Source organism: Acyrthosiphon pisum, chromosome A2 (genome assembly GCF_005508785.2).
Source record: "Acyrthosiphon pisum isolate AL4f chromosome A2, pea_aphid_22Mar2018_4r6ur, whole genome shotgun sequence".
Lineage (NCBI taxonomy): Eukaryota > Metazoa > Arthropoda > Insecta > Hemiptera > Aphididae > Acyrthosiphon > Acyrthosiphon pisum.
In genome coordinates this window covers 46,509,091-46,520,074 of record NC_042495.1, presented here as the reverse complement: position 1 = coordinate 46,520,074, position 10,984 = coordinate 46,509,091, and the positions used below count along the sequence as shown (strand labels likewise).

Sequence of the window (10,984 nt, the reverse complement as noted above, 5' to 3'; positions counted from 1 at the left end):
CGCTCATAAAAATTTAATTTGACTTTCTTGTAGACATTTTTTTTTTTTGATAAAGATAGATAAACTTATTAATGATCTTGTATTACATTTTAAAATCTTAGATTTAAAAATAAAAATTTTTATGAATTTCTAACTCAAAATAATTTGCAAATTTTCGTCATTTTTACGTATTTTCTCAATATTTGAACTTCAAATACTTATAAAAAAAAATTGTGACTGGATTTTTAATTTTTTTCATCTGCTTTTGAAACAATATACTAGGAGCTTTCTATTAAATTTTCAAGCTTTTATAACCAACAAATAAAATTTTATTGATATTTATAGAAAAAAAACTAGAAAAAATGGAAACTGAAAATGTCCGTAAAGAGCTCAAAATAAGTCAAAATATTTGGAAAATGTTATGGTGTATAGAAAATGGTCATTTGTTTAAGAGTTGCACTAAAAACCAAAATCAATTTTCTCAAAAACAGATTTTGCGTAAAAATTCCCGTTTTTCCTTAATTATTCTTTTGTTTTTCATGGTGCTCTTAAAAACTACTGAGAAATTTTTAATTTTGACCCCCCACTGTACCAACTAGATTCACTTTCCTATCAGAAAAAATACTGTTGAAGAAAATCTAAGCATTTTTACTGTCCTAAAAGGTGATGACAGACACAAAAATTAAAAAAATTAAAAAAAAACACACATCATTGTAAAATCAATACATTCATCGTTTCATTCAGAATCTTATATTAACCAAATAAGAATTATTTTTAAGAAATTATTCTATTCAATTGGGTACAATTTAAAATAGTTTTATTATATTTTAACAACTTTACGTTACACACTTAATAATATGGCCCGTATTACAATAGTGGATTACTGGCCGAATTCCGTGGTTTAACCTAGAATCAACTATTGCTCATCTAATATTAAAAATAATACATTTTTTTGTATTTTAATTTTTACAATAATTGAGCAAATGGCAAAATCGAGCCAAAATAATTAATTATTATTTTTATAATTTATAAGTATTATTATTACGTATATATTATTATTTTAACTGATAATATATTCTATTCTCTATTGTACCTAGATATTATATCTTCTCTACATCATGCTTGATAATTAATTTTTTTTTATTATATTATATTATATAAGTATCTATATAAATATAATACCTATTACGATTTTTTATTTGAGTATTTGTATGTCCTTTATTTGGGTCAGTAGATATAGTAGGTAGTATATTTGAGCTTTTATGAACAGTTTAAGCTCGTACTTTATACCTAATGTATATTTGTATGTAGATATTACTAATTCCATTTTTGTATATATATGATATAACGAACATATTATAATAAATATACATTGTACATAATAATATTGGTATATGATTCCAAAACATTGGTTTATTTTAATAATCCATACGACCAGACAATATAACATAAAATATATTATGTTGGCATGCATATTATTGACATTTGAACAACAATGAATACACTTAAATAAAATTTAAATGTAAATCTCTATTACGACTCGTATAAAAGTCGGCCTTTGAGCGGTGAGTGGCGGGTGTTAAAATTCTGAACTGCTAAACTGCCGGAATTTTTTGTGTCAATATTGTATGATTGAAAGATACGAGAGTAGTGTCGCCTTATCTTCTCTACATCGTGACCACGATTTAAGATAGTAGTTTTGGCCAAAACAAAGTAAATTTAATTAATGTAAAAAGTCAAGTCAATATAACCTGATATACCTAGCTATATATAAACAATTAATAACATTGATGTAGATAATAGATATTTAGAATTTAAATATAGACGACAGTAAAGTAATATTGGTAGAGATTTCTAGGTAGGTACTAAGATACATTCTGTTCTTGATTCTATTGTTATTGAGTATGTACCAAAAGATGCGACAGTGGACTATTTAGTAACAAAACTAAAACTAAGAGCTTCTATAGATTTTTGGCTTCCTTAATTTTTGTGCTCAGAAAGTAAGCTATGCCAAACCAAATTGAATGTAAAATCAAACAAATGCCTTGTAACTGACCAAACTTACCTGGTTAGTAACCATTATAACCAGAACTCTAGTATTTGCCTACACTTTATTTGTACTTGATGGTACATTAAGAGTTAGCTAAATAAACTATAAATTTCAATTCCAAAGGTTATAAGGTTATCTGCCGGCTGTATTAAATTATTATTTTAAATAATAAGTATTTATTTATAGAAACTCACGTAATACAATACATTTTTATTTATTACTAATAACCAAAGCCCTACTTGGGGAAGCCCCAGGCCCCGACACAATTAGGGTTCCCATATACTCGTACTACTGTAGTCTGTAATACAGTCATGTATTATGATTTATTTATAATATTAAATTATAAATTGAAAATATAAATTTGTAAATATATTTTATTTTTTATTTCTGATAATATTTTCTATATTCTACAAACTTATAATAATTATTATAAACCGAAAATCGGTAATAAACAAAATATTTTTCTGGATAATAGGAATATTCAAAATTAACTTAATTGGAAAAATAAAGAAAAATATGAGTCGATTTTAAATTAATGTAGAGGCAAATGAGTTAAGTTAAAGTTAAGTTAGTCAAAACACCAAACTAGTAAGTTAAGTTAATAAGTTAAAATTAACTTAACTTTTAACTCATCTTCTAACTTATTAACTCGTTATTGCCTTGAATTAACCCAGCCTTGGGTTTTTGAATATTAATTAATGATATTGATGTTAAGATTGGATTAATTGATATATTATAATCATGCAGTTTACGATAATATGCAAAAACATTGATTTATGAAAAAAAAAATGCCGCTTACGCCCTTTGCCTTCAAACCATCGACATAATAATTATAATATTATAATTTATTAGAAAATTATATAGGTATTTATTTACTTTTATTAAAAAGCACTAACATTACTCAAAGATTATCAGTTATCAATTTTTTTTTTAAATTATATAAATAATAATTTTAATGAAATAAAAAGAAACGTCAAAATGGCCTAGATCCATGAACGACTGGTGAAAAAAGTACCCATGGTTATTCATTATTAAATTACAACAAAATAATAAATATCGATCGAAGAGATTCGTTAGGAGTAAATATCCAATGATATAAAAATGCAATTTTCAACATTCATAAACATTTTGCAACTACCAACTATAGTATGATTACAGTAAATTTCTTTTCTCGAATGGTAGAATTTCATTAATTAATACCAATTTGAAAAAAGTATCAAAACAACCAAAACCTTTAATATTGGCAATTTCGTATTTCTATTGACTTATTATTATAATATAGGTTTTAATATTTTATTCTTATATACCTATCGATTCACACTATTAAGTAATGAACTACATGTCTACTAAAATAAATGCGAAAAAAAAATTCAAACAATTATTACTTAAAACATTAAACAGACGAATGCCATAAAGAGACGTATGCCATACGTTATACGAATAATCATGTAATGCGTTTCTCAACTTTTTGCTACTCCGATTATGGGCGAAATAATCATTGTACGTACTTCGACCATAGATCCTTTTTGAATCGCCGTACGCCAAAAAATCAGAATCTCGAGTTTCGTATAGAGATCAAGCGAAAACCCAAAATCCAAAATAGGTACTCGTTACTACCTACGTAATTTTCGAAGTACAAAAAACACATGAAAAATCATAACTCCCGATGCAAAAGTCGAATGACTTCGATCTCGGTACCCATCGATACGGCGCAAAGACATCTATAACATCCGACATTAAAAACGCCCAAAAACTAAGTGTCCGACTAAGTCCGGCCGTCTCAATAGACCTGCCAAATTCGTGCTACGGGCGGGCCGCCGTCCTCCCCCAAGCTCCTGACAATTTTCCGGGAGGAGTCGACGCTATCTGATTACATTTTCGAAATCTCCAGTTCAATACGGAGATTTTCGTACTACTTAGAGCGACGCAAAATGATAGTAGGCAGTAGGCACTTTTAAAAAAATGTCTAAGTCCGGCTGACCGTGGTGTCCGGGTGCAGCGCGATGTACGGGCGGGCCGCTGTCCTCTTGTAGGTTCCTGAAGTCTTAAGATCTGTTTTTAATAATCTCAAGGGTTGTACCTAAGCGGCTATATGATTTTGAAAATTTAGTCGAACTTCCAAGTACATAGAAATATCATTCAAAGTCTGTAGGTATTTCGGGTCTGTTTAAGTAAATAATTATTTCTGGCGTAGTGCGCGCTCTAGCGTTCTATATCGGTTTTCTCCGGTATCGATTTTTTTGCCTTGTTTGGGCGCGCTGCACATCGTTATCAAATATTGCTAGCGGAAAATTTAATGCGGAATATAGGTGATTAGGTGAATAAAGGTGATTATTTTATGTGTTCCATTTACTGTGGACTGTAATGTACCTGTTATGATTTTTTCTTTTTACATCTTAAACCTTAGTAATTATTACTAATTATTATTAATTTCGTCCTGAAATTGATGTAGTTTAAGAGATTAAACCATCACGAGTAGATTTTAAAATGGAAGTTTATTCAAAAGCCCCGACCGATTACAAAATTGAAAATGTCAACATTTCATCAAGGTAATAACGACATAACGTACCTAATAGGCCAATTTTAAATTCCACCGGTACTATTTGTTACCTGTGAAAAAAATGTGAACTCCAATGATATTAACTTTTGAAATGTAAATTGAATGTAACCCCCCCCCCCCCTACGCAATATTATTTATAAATTCTTAGTCTTAGTTACAATTAAATTTGATTATAATGACACGTATTTTCTTTCAAAATGTATTGCTGAAATTAATAATTACAAAACACGTTGAATGTCATAGATTAGATAAAGACTACAATTTTGTTGGTTAAATATTTGATTTATTGATTATTATCGGAATCTAGGTAGATTGTCATTGTCATTGTTATACATATTTTGTAAATTTGATGACTTGAATCTATAGATCATAATATATCATAAACCATAGTTGATAAATTTAGTTTTAAATTATTTAATTTTTATTATTGTGTATATCTATATATCATATTATATTTGCTCTTGTGTATTAATATAATTGTGCATACAAATTTGGATTGGATTTTTTTTGTAAAATTGTGAATTTATGTGTTATAAATCAAACTCTAAAATCAAGTAATCGAAAATTGGTGGAATTTACATGTACCTATAATTAATTGTAAAATATTATATTAATGCCTTCTTATAGTAAACTGGTTTAGATACAGTTAAATAGATATTTTCGCATCTTTTTAATAAGGTCTTCTCCTGATGATATCTTACAATACCCATCGCCGTCTTACAAAATATGTATATACATAGCAAATTTGCGTTCAACACAACCAATTTTGTCTTTGTATAATTAGTTAGTTTAGGTATTAATGTATTATGTTTTATGACCCACCAACAACCTTAAAGGTAAGAATAGTCTGTGTTTGTACATGAGTTTTTATGATAATGCAATTTTAAATACCTACTCACTTAAAAAACACAAATGACTTTCAAAATCATAATTGATGTTCAAACACAATTAGTGTTCTTAACTTAAAGTTTAATAATAGGTTAACGCACTTTAATATGGAAGCTAACCAAAACAAATTGTTCAATATTTTAGTATTTTAAGATGCTAGCACAAATGCGGTTGTGACGTTCTCCTAATCTTTTAAGATATTGAGAGTAGACCATGTTTCCAATTTTTCCTTATCAACATTTTCAAATAGCAAAGTATATTCTTTTTAATAAACCAAAAATCAAGGTATTTTTTGCTTTAGTTGGTTTCTAGACTTAACTATACTTATTACCAAAGGATTAAATTGTATAGACGTATAGTTATTGAACACAACATTTAGAACTTGTTACATTTGTTTGAATCAACAAATTTAAGAATAATATTTCACCAAGTAAACTAATTAGTAAATTCAATGTCACGAGTTGTCTATAAATCTATAATACCATAGACATAAGCGTGTGCAGAATTTCTGGCAGGGTAGTCATATACATAAGTACATAAAACAATAACACGCACATATTACGTATATATTATAATATTCATATTCACGCCTAAGTTATAAAAACTAATTTGGATGGGGTAACCTCATTTAAGTACATTTACCATAGGTAGTAAAAAAGTATTTTATGATTGGCTATCAATTATCATAATAATATTTAATATTCGCAGAGTAGTCCGTGCGCACGCTTATGATCATAGACCCCAGTATAAAGTATGGTAATACTCAGTCAGCCAATATAAAAGGCTACCGTGAATATTATGATCACAACTCTGAACTCATTATTTATATTTTATATAATATATTTAGAATCAAAGGGAAATGTTGAGTTATTTTATGGCTGGATGCTTTTATAATGATTAATGACTCATGTATAAAGAACTGTACAATTTATAATCTGAAATTGAATAATAATAATAATAATAATAATAACTGTAATAATTACAAATATTACTTAAGAGTCTTGATCATGGTGAGACATAAATTACAAATTAATAACTATTTAGATATAAGAAACAATTAATGTGTATTATAGGTACGTCATAGTGTCATACTATAACTTAATCAAATTAAACATAATGTAATACTTTTCATTGATGATTTATTTAATAGTTGTAAAATCTATTGGTTTCTTTTTATTTATATCAATAAATAAACATCACAATGAACTTCAACATATTACATACATTTTATGAGTTTATTATTAATACATTGTGTGGTCCATTAGTGATTTGAAGTGATTAATATGTTTCACCGTAGTCCGTGATAGTCTTCATTTCAGTAAACTGTAACTTTAATCATGCAATGGTTCTATCCAGTTCAGGATAGAATAAATTTATCTTTTTTTCTAACAATGTATGTCACATGTTGGGTAATCAAATATAATACAGTTGAACATGGTTAACTCGTAATCGTCGATACCTCAAACTTTTTCCATGGTCCCTAGAATTTCCTATAGTTATGTTATCCTTAGATAACTCAAATGTATGAATAATTTGAACTTTCTGGCGAGTCCCTTCAACTTCGAGTTAACCCTGTTCGTTTGTATATTAAATCATTAAATAAAATAACATAATACCAAAACATGTTATGAATAAATAATCTTTGCAAGTAAAAGTTTATATTATACTTACAGTATTTGTTACAAGCTGTTTACGGGCACAGCGCATTTCCGGGCATTTACAATAAAAATAAACTTCCCTAAATCAAATAATTAAAAAAAAAAAAAAAAAACATTTGTAAAGTTTATTTTATTAATTAGCTTATTTTTTATATTTTTTATAATTTTTACATTTATTAATTATAATTTTTTTTATAGAAGTATATGTAACATTTATCCCTTATTAAAAATAATTTACAAAGATAGATATATATTAATGAATCTCAATTTATGATCAATATTTATATTTATTATACATTTCTTTGTACAGTTAACTTAGTGATTTTTTACATGGATATTTTATTTTAACAAAAAATGTGATGTTAAAAATTTGATAGTTAATCATCTTACACAATGAAAGCTGTATTTACTGCATTTTTAACGGTTCAGCTGTAATAACTAACATGTTTTTTAATGCTATGTGAAATAATTTTATAATTAATTTCAGTGAAGGACCAAAAATAGAAAAACACATAATTATTGATTTGTTAACTGAAAACAACACTAGTAAAAGTATCAGAATGTCGGTGTTGCAACTCAACAATTTAAGACACAATGTTGCTAATTTATTGAAGCATACCAATCGCCTTAAGACAAAACTTCAACAAAATTAACTTTTAAAATAAATTAAGTGTAAAAAAAAAATTACAATAAAAATAATAGTTAACAATGTGGTATTTGTATAAAATGTAAGGCTGGAATGTTTGTTTGGTACTTAACATAATATGCAATTATTGTAATTATTATTCTAATGTAAATTTAGTTTTTATACAATTATTAAATATACTCAGTGCACATGTACAAATTATTTTTCTATATAATATATTAAGTACTTATTGTGGAAATAATATTATGTGGCTTATTTACTAAATACAACACTTTGGTTTCCAAGTAAGTAGTTATACACCAGAGACCTATTGATATCTAAAAATAATGAGAACAAATTGAATACTGTGACGAAGACTGAACAACCGATGAGATTTATCGCATAGTTTTCAATTAGAAGGGTACTTTTTTACTATAATTTTAAGTTTATAATTACCTACTCATAAAATAGATCCTATTTGTAGTTTTCTTTCTCCATAGACTTTTCGATTTCAAGTGCCAATTTATAACCCAGCTCAGGCCTCCTGTCACGTCCTTCAACCATTGTTTTTATCTAGAAGGGTAAAAAATTAAATAAACAATTTACATTATTATTTTCCAAATAATGTATATTATCATAGGCGCAACTAATATATAAATAACGACCCCCCCCCCTCCCTAGCTGCGCCTAAAAGTATTATTATTTATTATACGAAATCGTATTATAATTATTTATTATCGGATCTCGTAACTCAAATTTTTTCACTGTCCTTAGTGAATTCCTTTACATTAAAATACCCAATTTATATTATATAACCCAAAAATAATTACACAAACTGTTTTATCCTCCTCAAAATTCAAGACTCGACTGTACATTCGTCGACCGGTTCGACAATTATTATAACTAGGCCAAGTAGAGTGATTAGGATCGGCGATATGTCGATGGTATATATAATATGATGGCCATTGTCCTTTACAATTACGTAACTAGGAAAGTTAGTTGTTTGCTTTATTTTGCAACAAGTAACGTGGTGAGTGATATATTAGCTGCGGGTAAATACATATTTTTAAACCACTGACATTTTCAAGTATCAACAATATAGTGGTGATGGGGGTTACCCCTCTCAAAATTTGACACGGGATATTGTCCGTTTTGGCCGGCCCTACTGTTTGCAACGGGCATGGACCAATTGCGCCAAAAACAAAGTTTTTGTTTAGGGTCAATGTACAAATTGAACCCTTTATATTTTACAGTCAATATGCCATTTAACTAGTATAACTTGAATTTTAAATAATTGACGATCAAAAAGTAACTTAATTAATGTGAAGAAAAAAATGTATTTATTTATATTATATTATTATGTATCATGTACTAATACTCGCAAAAAAATCGGTTAGTGTATTAATTTATTATATCATTATAATTAACTAATAAGTTTTCCTTAGGTATATCGTAAAATGTTTTGAGCGCAATTGGTCCATCGACCTTAAAATGTAAAGAGCGCAATTGGTCTATCAACCCTAAAATAGTAAAATGTTTAGAGCGCGATTGGTATATCTACCATAAATGTCAAGAACGCAATTGGTATATGAATAGGTCATTTTAGCTCAATTCGTAAACTGCCTTTGCGACGTTCCGTAATGGGTGAGGTTGAATTTTACTCGGGTTCAAACAGTGGCGCAACTTAATAAGGGGCCCATGTGAAAATTTCTAGACCAGGGCCCTCACCTGCTAGCAAGAATTAAACAAAGTACAGCACTTGGTATAAATCGAACGTGGTTCAAAGTACTCTTTAAACTTTCCTAATATCTCCAAGAACAATTTGAAATGTTCACAAAATCGGTCAAGTAGTTTTTGAGAACCTATATTATAATAGCCACAGCTTACAAATATACATTTAACTCTCATGTTTGTTTTAAGATATAATTTCTTTATTCGAAACCATAAGCGTGCGACAATTTAATGGATCCTTTTACCTCGTCTACCAGAGTAACTTATAGCAAATATTTAAATACTATTTTTTACTAATTATTTTTTAAAAAAAAATAAACAAATGTCTGTCGTAAATCTCAAAATACCTCTCCGGGTTGAACCAACTGGGTCTAAATAGTGAATCTAAACCATTCAGAGACTCTCAAAAACACACAAAAAATGCCCAGTGGGTTAGGAGGAGATCAATGACATACAAACATTTATTTGTACAATATATATATAGGCATAGATTGTTATTATTTTCGGCCACCCGGCACCCAATTCATTTTACCAAACAAAACTATTATGCATTAAAACCTTCCCCGTGACTCGACCGATTTACTAGTGAAAACCGTATTAAAATAAGTGGAGTTCTTTTCGAGATATGCTCGTACATACGAAAAAGGGGCTTCTATTTTATAATGTATACATATAGATTATATTATATTAATTGTATTAATATTTAATTATTATTATATTATTTTGTATATTACACATTATAGTGGGAATATCGTATATGAGATCTCGGGGCCTCAAAAAAATGCACACCCAACACTCCCGATAATTGCGCCACTGGGTTCAAAAAAGTAATCATTGTATAATGTATTGCTTTTATTTCGATTATTCACATAAAACCTATTTACTAACTAATATCAGTCGGCGGTGGACGGTCCGAAGAATAATTCAAATTTTTAATATATAAAGTTTGATATTTGAAACTACGGTTCAAAAATATGTATTAATTATATGTTTATTTTTAGGGATGTGCCGAAAATAAAACCGATACTCGATATCGGCCGTTATTGGTGGTATCGGGTTTATCGGTATCAGTTTTTTATCGGAATATCGGATATCGATAAAAAGAGGTATTGGCCCATCCGTATTTATTTTGAAATTAGTTACATCGTGTGATTTCGTCGTTGTACATTTCGACCCACATACACATGGAAATAGGTGCTATAATGTTTTCAACTAAAATTAATATTTAAAAGTTCTATGGAATGATAAAATCGAGTTAAATTTGAACATTACCTGTAATTAACCTGAGTGCAATTCGAAAGGACAATTTGGTCTCTGCGTAGTGGTGAATCCACTGGACGAAGAGCACATGATTTATGGCCTACGAGACCGCGGGAAAAAAAGCCCACGGATAAATAAATCCACCGAAAAAAATGTAAATATAAATATGAGCATATACAAATTCTGATTACACCATTGTACTCAACTCGTTGAAATATTTAGATTTCTGAAAT

The 10,984-nt window shown here is 28.4% G+C and overlaps 1 long non-coding RNA gene across 1 annotated transcript; it reads left to right on the top strand.

The window, feature by feature from the left end:
* Positions 1–4,348: 4,348 nt before the first annotated feature.
* Positions 4,349–8,024, top strand: LOC100575461. The gene is made up of 2 exons (XR_510932.3): positions 4,349–4,578; positions 7,623–8,024. It is a non-coding gene; the product is annotated as an uncharacterized LOC100575461 (long non-coding RNA).
* The last annotated feature ends 2,960 nt before the right edge of the window (positions 8,025–10,984 follow it).